Source organism: Hibiscus syriacus, unplaced genomic scaffold (genome assembly GCF_006381635.1).
Source record: "Hibiscus syriacus cultivar Baekdansim isolate YM2019G1 unplaced genomic scaffold, ASM638163v2 tig00110318_pilon, whole genome shotgun sequence".
Classification (NCBI taxonomy): domain Eukaryota; kingdom Viridiplantae; phylum Streptophyta; class Magnoliopsida; order Malvales; family Malvaceae; genus Hibiscus; species Hibiscus syriacus.
The window spans coordinates 1,207,297-1,221,177 of record NW_024062677.1 but is presented as its reverse complement, the minus strand read 5'-3'; positions in this window follow the sequence as shown (position 1 = coordinate 1,221,177).

Here is a 13,881-nt window from a genome sequence, read left to right as displayed (position 1 = left end):
TATGATATATATTATTATTAAATTAAAAATAATAAACATAGATATTACATATTTATTATTATCTTTGGTTAAAATTGTTAAATTTAAATTCTAAATAATATTTTATAAAATATCAAAACAATCAAATAATTTTGTGTGTAAATGAAATTATTAAATTAATATTGTAGGTGGAAAACATGAAATACTATTAAAAAATTTTAAAACATAAATTACATAACTTTCAACAAAATATCGATACTTTTTTATAAAAAGTATTTATACTTTCAACATATTAGGTACCGCTTATATAATGTAATAGGTAGCGTTTATATAATGTAATAGGTAACGGTTATATAATGTAATAGATAGTGCTTATATAATAAAATAGGTTAATTACTGGAAACATTATCAAGCACTTCAACCTATGACATTATATAAGTTTTACCTAATATGTTATTGTGTTTGATAATGTTTCCAGTAATTAACCTATTTTATTATATAAGCGCTACATATTATATTATGTAAGCGGTATCTAATATGTTATTGTGCTTGATAATGTTTCCGGTTAAATGATATAACATAATCGATTTAAATTTTAACCGATCACTTATTTAACCAACCACGTCGATTTTATCCGTTTTTTAAACGCCGCACCGCATAACTTCCCCCAAGGAGGGAGAAGGACGAGAACGTGAGAGAGGGGGGTGGGGGTGTTGCTTATTTTATAACAATTAACGAAAGAGTTATAACCTCTCCGAGTCAGAAAAAAAAAAAAAAAAAGTTGTTTTCACTTGGCCAATATTCATTTCTCCCATATATAAAACGAACATCTATTGCCTTTCTTCTCTTTATAAAATCGGAGCGGATGCCCCTAAACAATCAAATACATCTCATTATTTTAGAAAATAATTAAATTAAATTTAATGTGTTAATAAAAATAATAAAAAAATATATACTCATTGTTTTTAAAGAAAGAATATTAAAATTTAGGGTAAACTACACGGGAGACCATTAAACTATGGTAAAAAATTAATGTAACAACAAAACTTTCAATTGAATCAATCAGACTACCCAACTATTTAATTGATTTAATCAAACCACCAATCGTTAATTTTTAACAGAGGTGGTAACATGTCCATTAAGCTTAATTGGCATAATTATATATTTGGTCCTTAATATTTACATATTCTATCAATTTAGTCACTATTTTAATTCAATTAAATAAATTTAACTATCCAATTAAAACGTGATACATGTCAATATATGATTGGAAGTAAAAATTAAAGGGACAAAATTGCGCTCCAAGGATTCAAACCAGAGTCATGCAATGGGGAGGAATAGAGCATACACTCAAACCATTGGGGACCACCATTGGTCCAAAGGTTCCAATAGTTTAAAGTTACAATAATTTGTATTTGTCTTTTAAAGATGTGTTAAGGATAAAAAATAAAATAAATTATTTATTTAAATAAATTATTAAAAAATTAAATAAATTATTCACGACTAATAATTTTTAAATAAATTTTGGTTTGATTAATGGTTAAAGAAAAAATTCGGTTAATTAACTTCGGTTAATCAAACCAAAATTTATTTGAAAATTATTAACCGAACCGAATTAATTTGAAAATTATTAACCCAACCGAATTAATTTGAAAATTATTAACCGAATTAACCGAAGCAAAAATTCGGTTAATTCGATTCGGTTAATTTGAAAATTATTAACCGGACCGAATTAATTTGAAAATTATTAACCTAACTGAATTAACCGATTTTTTAAAATTATTAATCAGATTATTCTAAGAAAAATTCGTTTAATTCAGTTCGGTTAATCGAACCAAAATTTATTTAAAAATTATTAACCGAACCAAATTAATTTGAAAATTATTAACCGAACTGAATTAACCGAATTTTTTTCTTTAACAATTAATCGAACCGAAATTTATTTGAAAATTTCAGTTAATTCAATTTTTGAATTAACGATTTTTTTAAAAAAAATTCTAATTTATATAAAAATTGAAAAATTTTAATTCAAAAAAATAATTTACAATTAATTTAAATAATATTTTTTTAATATTTTTTTATCCTTGACAAACCTTTAAAAGGATAAATACAAATTGTTGTGACTTTAAACCATTGGATACTTTTGGTCCAATGGTTTGGTGCCTGCTCTATCCCTCCCCCACCCCGTAACCTTGGTTCAAATCCCTTGGAGCATAACTTGTCCCTTTAATTTTCACTTCTATTGGGTAGTGACACGTGTCACCACTTGATTAGATAGAAAATTATTTAATTAAATAATTTAAAATTCATAAAATAAAAAACTTTCAATCATATATTGACACGTGTCACGTTCTAATTGGATAGTTAAATTTATTTAACTGAATTAAAAATAGTGTCTAAATTGATAGAATATGTAAATATTAAGGACCAAATATATAATTATGCCAATTAAGCTTAACGGACACGTCACCACCTCTGTTAAAAATTAACGGCCGGTGATTTGATTGAATCAATTAAATAATTGGGTGATCTGATTGATTTAATTGAAAGTTCGATGGTCACATTGATTTTTGACCATAGTTTAGTGGTCTCCCTTATAGTTTACCAATTTTTAAATTTTTGGATTCACTGAAGTCTCCTTTTCCTCCCCTTTGTTTTTGCTTTGGAGTTTCCTTTTCTCTACCCGTTCATGGGTTTCTTTGCTTGATTCCAATCGACTAAACTAGCTCAGGTTTGATTTTGGGACTTGAGGGCTTGAGATAAGTGAAAACATACCAGGTTAATGAAGCTAGCATGAAGGTCAGAACTTCGCTGTAAACGGAGGAGTGGAGATGCCCATCGGTTACAGGTTCCATTCCATTCTACAGATGAAGAGCTTGTGGTTAGCTTGCCCATTTCTATAGAAGAGCCTGTGGTTAGCTTGCCCATTTGGTTTAATAATTAGCTTAATGTAAAGATAATATTTAAACTATACCAAAATTAACTTTAAGTGTTTAATGTTTCTGACATTACACTTTTAAGTGTCTGCCGTTAAGTGACATGTATTAGACTTATAAAAATTAAAATACTTAATTTATTTTTTTAATTTTATATGACTAACATGTGTCACTTAATAGTTAAATTTAATAGTATTAACGGTTCATGCACCTAAAAGTCTAATATTAAAAATATTAAATACCTATTTTTAATGAAAAATTATTTATACAACTATTTTTTATAAAAAAAATTCTTTATACACTTAAAATTAATTTCATATACTTATTTTTACATAAAGCCTCAATAATTCTCCAATTTAGGAGGGGGTGAGTGAATTTGTATTCACAGCCTGGGGGACCACGAGGTGAGGGGATTTTTTTTAATATAATATTTTCATTTTTTAAATTTTTAAAATTATATAAATGTGACATGATATTTAACGAATTGTTTTAATGATTGTTACGATTGAGATAATTAAAATAATAATTACAATGTTAGACATTGACCGAAGAAAATTTAAACTAAATAAAAACAATATAATTTTGGTATTTTTTATTAAGCCTAATTAAAATGATAATACGAAGATGTAAATAAAATAAAGCCAGATAAATGTAAAGTGCAAGTTACCAAACGAAGATGATAATCATAAAAGGTGAAGAATCTAGTGCGAACGCGCTACGATGGAGCGTGTAAAAACTAGCCACTTAGACTTTAGTGGTGGTGGTGACTTGGGCTATTTGATATAACTGACACCAATTTTCTTTAATATTTTTTTTCTGACATCGTTTGACTAATATTTCTCGAAGTAGCACCCTTTCAGCTGAGTTGGCAAAGACGCGTCCTCGGGGATGCGCTTTACCCGTGTTTTCGCTGAGTTGGATGCCACGTGTGGAAGGCGCATCCCCGGGGACGCGCCTTTCGCCAGCTCATTTATTTTTATTATTATTATAAATTAATAATATATTATGTAAAATATTTCGATTATAATGTAAGAATTATCAAATGTATTTTGTTAATGTGTGTTAAAGGTGGAGTGAATTATCTACATTAATATGATATAACAATATATGAAAACCAGTTTTGACTTTATTGTAGTTATAGGAAAAATGTATGAAATTATAATATTACACATATGGTTATATTATTATTTTTTATTTTGATTATCGATCTATTAATTTTATCAGTTAATTATTTAAATGTTATCAATCTAGTCATCTCATATCAATATTTAACGAAAATATTGATGCATAAGTTAATAAATTAGTATAATTACATATTTAATCTTCAAGACTTACATATTTTATGAAATTAGTCTTATTGAAAATTTAATTTAATAAATTTAATCCTCCAATCAGAACATGAAATGTGTCATCGTATACATAAATTTTTTAATAACTTTTAATTTGTTTAATTTAATATTTTTCTCTACTTAGAAGGTGAAATTATTATTATATTTTAAAAAAATTATAATTAATAATATTAATTATTATATTAAATAAATATATTAAAAATATTTATGTATTTAAAAGTTAAAAAAAATTATTTAGGTGTACATACATTGACAAATTATATAAATGCAATAACATTAAATTATTAGAAACAAAAACATTCATTTAAATACAATATTAATTACATAAGAGTTAACGGTTATATGATGATAACAGAGCTGGACATTTTTTTCTATTGTGCCCGATGTTTCTACAATGCCCACATCGTTTTTGTTCTGTTGACTTCTCCCGAATATCCATATCACAATGTATTCTAGTAGATTTTGGACGACCTGAGTCCCTCAATAGCAATGGATCTGGTACAATTGTAAGCCAAGTTTGAATCTCATTTGGGTCTCTTTCGTTTCCTATGGGTGGAAACTCAAATTCATATACCTTGAATACTTGTGAAAGTTGGTATACGGGATCAACATAATTTTTGTAGTCCAAATGCGAATGTGAGCAAGCAGCAATGACATGAGAGCATGGATATTTGAGTGCTTGAAAGAAACCACAATCGCACCACCTCTCTTGCAGATTAACTCTGAAAGAGTTAGCTTCAATCCCTTGCAGCGGACGTGGCATTTCGGTTACACGAAACAATTCACGGGTGCGAGAAAAATTTGTAACTAACATCCCATTTGATGCAGCCACTTTTTTCTGTAAATCAACTACTAGTCTTGGGTGGTAAATATGTTCGTTTTGCATCCAAGTAAGAGCTTGTCCACCGAGCTTTGCAAAGAGTTGACCCAAACGAAAATAAGTCGTTTTAACCAACGCCGTGACTGGTAAATGACGCACCCCCTTTAAGGTTGAATTTATTGCTTCAGCCAAGTTTGTTGTCATATGACCATAGCGATACCCCCCGTCATATGCATTTGTCCACATTTCTTTGCTGATGTCCATAATGTACTCGCACCCCTTCTTATTTTTGCCAAACAGCTCTTGTAGCATCGACTCAAACCTTTGAGGTAAGAGTTCGTAACCTAAGCCATTAGGAATATGTAATAGTTAATATGAAGTATAAATAAGTAATAAGAAATTGATAGAAAAATTGGGAAAAAGTAACATACCCATCCGCACGACTAACTGACGTTCATCGTTCTTCTTGTATTTTCCGTAATAGTTTGCAGCAATATGACGGACACAATAACGATGTTGAACATGTGGAGGTCTATACATTGTACCCAAAGAGTCCATTGCTGCTTTTATCCCGGCTCCTCGGTCTGAAATAATGCATACTCGTTCCCTGATGACAACATGTAAACGTAAATTTTTAAGGAAAAAAGCCCAAGACTCAGTGTCTTCTCCTTGAACGAGGGCAAACGCAACATGAAGAATATTGCTGTTTCCATCTTGGACCACAGCCAATAATAAAACTTGCTTGTATTTCCCATACAAGAAAGTACCATCAATTTGGACAACTGGTTTACAGTACTTGACTGCATTAATACACTGAGGGTAAGTCCAAAAGACACGGTAAAATTGGCAGCGATCGCAAACCATTCGATCATTCACGTAATGATGTTGAGTTTCGAACTCAACAATTATCCCGGGATTAAGTCTTTGCACAACATGAAACCAACTGGGCAGCTCGTTGTAAGAGGAATCCATTCGCCATGAAGTTTGCAAATGGCATTCTGTTTTGCCAACCACGCTTTTTTATATGAGACAGTGTACCCATATTGTGACTGTATAGCAGAAATCAACACTGCAACAGCTATATGAGAGCTTTGCTTCACAATGGGCATGATTGCTTGGCAAATAATGTTGGAGTCCAAGTTGGGATGATCCTGGTTTATACCTGTTGCACAACATGTATGAGGACTATTGTATCTGGTTAGTTCTCATAAGTTGTTCTTCCTCTTCCTCTTTGATACACGGACCATCCATTGACATCCGTTGTCACGTTGGACACAGTAGCAGACATATTTCTCCGTGTTAGATCGATCAACTCGGGACTGAACTGAGTTACGAATATTGTAACTCTTTATTGCCATCATTGCTTCCTCCTTCGATGCGAACTCCATTCCAATATGTAAATTACCGTCATTGACTGATGATTGAAGTCCATAGTTGCCAACATCAGGAAGATCTGGAAATTCAGGCCCATACATTGCATCATAATCAGCCTCATACATATGTGCAGGAAGTTCGGCTGGTGTTGTATTTATCGGAACGTCATCCTCGTCATCATCAGAATGTACGTTAAACTGTGGTGAGTCAGGTTCAACGAATAATCCCGTTTCAGCACCATCTGCACCTGGCTCCCGAAGAGGTTCTTCTGGTGGAGATGAGGGTTCCTCCGATAATCCAATGTTGAGGTCAAATAAGTTCCCGCTTGCGTGTCCTCCCCTTGAACTTGAGGCCATTGTATCATGTGGGATGTGAATAGACTGTCGTCTCGTTGGCATTTCCATATGTAAGTCGAAAACATTGGCAGATGAATGTCTGCCCCTTGAAGTAGAAGAGATGTTGCCATATGGATTATTGGTGAAGCCACGTGGGTTGAGATCATAAGCAGTTGCAGATGAATGCCTTCATATTGAACTTGATGGCATAGTATCTGGTGTTGGATCCGACATTAATGATGTGAAATCATTACATATCAGTTGTGTCGGGCTATCAACTTGATCAGTTTGATATGCAATGCCAAAGTAAGAGGAATATGAGAAACCACGAGTTACACGAACCTCAATAAAAGTGGCATACATTTCAATAAGAGATTGTGAACTCCCCATATGAGCATCAACCATCATAGAAACATCATCATCGTTTGAAAGCTGAAATGATGTATACGTGAGCGGAAAAAGTTCAGTAGGAAATCTGTACTGAAGTGAAGATAGTCTTCTCTGGCCTGCTACACGAATCTTTAACGAAATTTTTGTGATTAACTCCTCAATTGTGATGTTTCTCTTCAAGGTTAAGGGGATATAATGATCTGACTCAAAAATAACCCCCTCTTCAGCTTCCTTAATTAGTCCATCATACAAAACAATAGCAGAAAGATGACTCATTTTCAGAGAATTTGAGAATTTAGAGTTTGGGAATTTGAGAATTTGAAAGCTTGTGAACTGAAGTTTGTTTTGAAAGTTTATAATATGTTGCATATAATAGTGTCTATAATTGGAGTACTATTCACATGAAGGCGCGTTCCCGAGGGCGCGCCTTCTATTATTTCAGAGAAAATGTTATCATTGCCCTATTATGTCACTCATGTCCCTCGGGGACACTAGATATATCAGTACCTATTATTTCACTATTCACATGAAGGCGCGTTCCCGGGGGCGCGCCTTCCATTATTTTGTCAGAGAATATGTTATCATTGCCCTATTATGTCACTCATGTCCCTCGGGGACACTAGATATATCAGTACCTATTATTTCACTATTCACATGAAGGCGCGTTCCCGGAGGCGCGCCTTCCATTATTTTGTCAGAGAATATGTTATCATTGCCCTATTATGTCACTCATGTCCCTCGGGGACATTAGATATATCAGTACCTATTATTTCACTATTCACATGAAAGCGCGTTCCCGGGGGCGCGCCTTCCATTATTTTGTCAGAGAATATGTTATCATTGCCCTATTATGTCACTCATGTCCCTCGGGGACACTAGATATATCAGTAAATCAGGTAAATTATAACCAAAATTTAACTTCTTTTGAAAGTTCAGCAAGTTAAGAATAACTTAAATTAAAATGTTATGTGCAGTTTGAATAAATTAGATAAAATGTTATGGATAAATTGAATAAATGTGAAGTGATAAGTTGATTGTGACATTGAAATTGTATGGAATGAGCATTGAAATGTGACATTGAATAAATTGCCAATTCACCCCCCTCTTGGCCGATTCCGTCGATCGATTAACTCAACATAAGTTGATTTTAATGTATACGTTTTAATATATATGTTAATGATAAAATCATATGTATGGATAAATTTAATTTCAATTTAAGTATTGTGAACTATAATTGGAATATAACTTTTAATTTCGAATACAATTGGAATATTAAGTTGAAATTTAATGTTAAATTTCGAATACTATAATTTATATTTTAAATTTAAATTTCGAATAATATTATTTTTATTTTTATTTTAAATTTCGAATAATATAATTTGTATTTTAAAAACATTTATCAAACATTTAATGTTAAATGTGAATAAAAAATAACATTAAAAAATATGTATGTAACAACCATGAAACATTTAAATAACATAACCAAATTACATAAAATTCTGAAATATAATTATTTAAATAACATTAAATACAACTGGAACACCGATCTCGTCTTCTCGAATGAGTTCCACATGGCGGTGGTTGTCTATTTCGTGGAGGATTTCTTCGTGGAACTTGTTCTTCAGTCTCTTCATCTTCACTATCATCATCAGCAGCATTTTCTTCATTTGGTGTAGATGACGCTGAAGGGGCTGAAGGGCCTGTATAAAATAACGACCCTGGAGGAGTGCTAGTAACAATCCCACCGCTCCCCAGGAACTGTGAAAACTGTGGAAACATTGGCATCGATGTCTGTGATCCAGATGGAGATTGAGGTGTTTGCGGAGAAGCACCACCAGCCAAATAAGATGCATATGAACCATATGCTGGATCATTAAACATAGTCGTATATGCACCTCCATATGGTATAAAACCCTGTGGGCTAGGCATGTAACCTGGCGGGCTAGGAATGTAACCCTGCGGGCTCAGAATGTAACCCTGCGGGCTCGGAATGTAACACTGCGGAGATGGCATATAAACTGGTGGGCTTGGCATATGAAGTGGAGGGCTGGGCATGTACCCCTGCGGTATCGACGAATAAGGATGTTGTGGTGGGACTGATGCAGAACCGGTAGCGCATTCTCTCCGTCCACGCGTCGGGGGACGATGATATTGAGACGGTTGACGTCTTTCTCGGCGCCTAGGAATGTTAACCCCTCGTGCTTCCGCCGAAAGTAGAAACGGCTTCCCATTTTCATTAAACCAGTCCATATAGTTATCCGTAACCATATGACCAATTTCAGCGTAATATTGTCGAGGGGCCAACAGTGTATATCGGTTCTCCCAAAGCGCAATCCAATCTCTGTGTCTCACCACCCAGTTAACATCTTTCTTTCCTCGTCTATCTATGTTATGCACGTCGTCTAAATTCCTAGGTGTTCCAGGAATATATTGCGTACAACCATATTGACGGAGCACGTGATCAACTGGATGCCACTCAATAATAGCATAACATATAAGAGGTATAACCGATATCCATACCTCTAATGACCACTAAGGTGGGGTGGGATGCAAGCTTTCACTTCATCGCTCGCATAAGGTATCCACTGAAACTGAAATATAAATATACAATTCAAATAAATAAAATATTCTAATTATATCTAACATTTTAAATTAAAATATTAAGAATTAAACAAATTTAAAAACATACCTCAGACCCAGCTTTCGTATCAATAAGTAAACGAATTTCCTCTAACACAGTAGGTATACTTTTATGGTCCTTTCTTTTCATCGACCACCTATGAAATATAATGTAAACTAAATATCACCCTATTTAATTGAAAATATTTAAATCAAAATTTAGTTCGAAAATTACCTCAACAATAAGGGGAATACGTATGGTTCATTCACGATCGGGCATAAGAAAGGCGTGCGGAACCACGCCCATGATTGTAGAAGCAGAAGACATCCATCGATAGCAGTTTTCTTATAATTCGTCGCCCGACACATTTCTCTAAAGAGAAATGCCAAAACTGCAGCGCCTCGACTATATCTTCCAGCTTCATCAAAATTGATCAGATGCCGCAACCACATACAATGCACCTGGTTGCGAGATTTGTCGGGCATCAATATTCCTCCAATTATTCGTAGAATATATGCCCGAGCACATGCTTTTGCTTGATCCTCTGAAGCATTTTCATTTAAAACCTCAAAATTAGCTTTCAACCAAGATAAAGCTATTCTACCTCCATTAAACTCTGGCGGAGCAGCTCCAAGATAATCAATGCACATTGATTGCCAATCACCATCCGCCATACCACACATCATATTTCCGTCGACGGGAAGCCCCAGATGTATAGAGACATCCTCCAATGTAATTGTCGCCTCTCCACATGGAAGGTGAAAAGTGTGTGTCTCGGGCCTCCACCTCTCAATCAGTGCAGAAATTAGGACAGGTTCGAGTTTGCAACCGCCTATAATTGTTGCAATATACCCGAACCCGACAGAAGCCAAATATGGCAAAATACGTTCCGGTGTCGGTATACGTAGATTTTTAATAAAAGTCTCTAAAATACGATCAGTATCCTAAATAATATACATTATAAAAAATAAAATTAATATAAATTCATAATAACTTTAAAATAAAAATAAATTTAAATATTAACATTAATTATAAAAAATATCACCATATCGCTAAAATGTCTGGAGATATGATCAATATCCAATCGCAACAGCATTTCGTTTTCCATTATAACTGTAGACAAAACAATATAATTAGCAAAAAAATTTAATAATTCAAAATAAATAATAATTATATAAATATTATTTTAATAAAAAAAAATAATATTTACATAAATATATTAATATAAAAAATAATAACTATTTAAAAAAATACTAAAATAAAAAAAAATTTCTTACTACTAATAACAAATTTAAAACTCAAATAGTTGGAGAATTTGAGTTATATAAGAGATGAGAATATGATTTTGGTGTGAAGAATGAGGGAGGGTTGAGGGAGTTTATATAGGGGAGGAGGAGGGGTAGTTAGGAAAAACGGATGGGGGCATTTATGACATTTAATGGAAGGCGCGTCCCCGGGATGCGCTTTCCACACGTGGCAGTCGAGCTGGCGAAAGGCGCGTCCCCGGGGATGCGCCTTCCACACGTGGCATCCAACTCAGCGAAAACACGGGTAAAACGCGTCCCCGGGACGCGCCTTTGTCAACTCAGCAGAAAGGATACTACTTCGAGAAATATTGATCAAACGATGTCAGAAAAAGAATATTAAAAAAATTTGTGTCAGTTATATCAAATAGCCGGGGATTTGTGTCAAGTTGGTCCCACAATTCATCGGTCAGGAGGAGTGGACAGATATAATCTGATGTTTACGACGCAGCTGTCCCGTGCTTGGACACCGCCTCACTGACTCAGCGCGTGAAATCATGTTCTCTCGTTTTTATTATTAGTTTTCTATTATAGGAGAGGGGTATATTTTGTTTGGACTCAACTTAGATTTTAATATATTTTCTTTATAATAAAGTCATCCTGTAAAAAAAGGACATAGGGCCAAGAAAATACAAAGATTTTATGATAGCAAATTAAAATATTTTAAAATTTAAAGTTTTGATTTTTTTTAAAGATCCAATCAAATCTTAAAAAAATCAGATGTTTAATGATATTCAAATATATATATATATAAAGCACATTAAAATATTTTAAGACTTAAATTTCTAAAAACTTAGAAAGAATCAAATTAAATTTCCCTAAATTTTGAAGTTAAAAATTATAAATTATTTAACATGTGAGTTACTTGTCGAGCTTTGAATTACACAATTTTAACAAATATTTAAATTTTTATTAATGTAAAATAGAGGAGTTATTGTCCAAACTATCCACTAATATTTTCAATCTATAGAACCAAACAAACCAAGGAACCGGCAAAAGTGTAGGAGGATTGTGACAGAGGAAAGCTCCAATATTCCACATTCCTGAACCCAATAATTACTTGTATTTTTATTTTTAAATGTAACACTAAAGATGTGCTATTTTAATTAATGAACATTAATTAGTCGAGGTCTCCACGCGCCACCTGTTGTGATTATTTCAGTATCTCCATTAATCCCGGTTTGGTACGACCCTTTCTTCGTAGATAATGTTTTATTATATTGATAGTATTAATTAATTTACCCCGAAGGTTTGCTTCTAGCTCGGCCACCACATCTCGAGATGTTGAAGAAGCTTATTTACTGAATATATCGTGATACGTATCCAAACTTCATTTCTTTTTCTTTAATTTTATCGTCAATTTCTTTTTCCTTATTAGCATAATTTTGTCGGTCCTTTTACTTTTGGCTTCAGTGGATGGACGGTATAAATAATAATAATAATATATTTTTAAAATTCAAACGCTATTAGTTTCTAATATAAAAATACATATACACTGATTACTAAACTTAGTGCCTAACAACTCAAAGGAGTATGGTCAAAACTCCGTCAGAATTTTTTTTATCAAACCTAATGCCGTATTACTGTTGAAGAAACTTTAGTTTACTGGTGAAATGTGATTTAATATAATTATTTTATTAATCTGCGGGATTTAATATAATTAAATTTAGAATGATTGAGCAAGCGACATAACACTAAATAAAAAATGTATTTCGATCTAACTAGTAGCTAGTGTTTGTCTTTCACATATGGCACCATCTATATGCTGATCTTTAATTTTGCATACGTGTTAAAATACACAGCTTTTCATTATTTTTAAGAGTAAAGTATATAAATAACCCCCAATTATAAAATGCTATTTAATTAAGTTATATGAATATTAAAAGTTATAAATAATCTCTCAATTATAGAATATTGTTGTGTTGAGTATTTCGACTATAAAAAGTTACAAAACAGTCATATGACTATTCACATATTCCAAATTCATCGTTTTTTTATTAAAAATTGACGATCATCTAAATTGTATATTATCATGCTGATTGAGATATGATAAAATGATATTTTAATGATGTCTATTAGTATCGTCTTTACTTTCAAGTACTGAGTTTACAATATGATGTAAACAAAGAGTTGATCCACAAAATATAACTCAAACGATTATGAGATCATATTTTATCATGTGTCAATCAACAAGTTAAAGTCAAGCGTAGACAGTTGTCAATTTTTTGAAATGATTTGTATGAAACATATAGTCAAGAGATCATTTGTGTAATTTACCCTATTTTAATTAGTTTTATATATTTATTATCGTTGTATTTTTTAAATAATATGAGGTGATTATAATGTACTACATGTTCAGAATTTTTCTTAGACATTGTTAACACATTTTATAGACGTAATTATTTGAATTAAAGTTCTTTAAAAAAATATATTATTTTTACTATTAAAACTACTTAATAAATTTTAATATCACTATATTAAATTATAGTAGAAAAATAGAATAATTATAAATTATTAATATAAGAAAGATCAATGCTATAAGCTAATGTTGGCAAAATAAGTTAACATTTTTATATTGATATTTAAGTGAGCTTCAACACGTTAACATTTTTTGATAAAAAAAAGTTTAGCATTTATATAATGACAATTGTCTCTCTTATTTCTCAGAAAGGGGAAAACATACAATATAAGGACAAAAATTAAAAAGGGGTTAATTGGGAAAATGTACCATTATTGACATGCAAGAGCTTAGTGCTTGACTGTGGCCCTCTAAG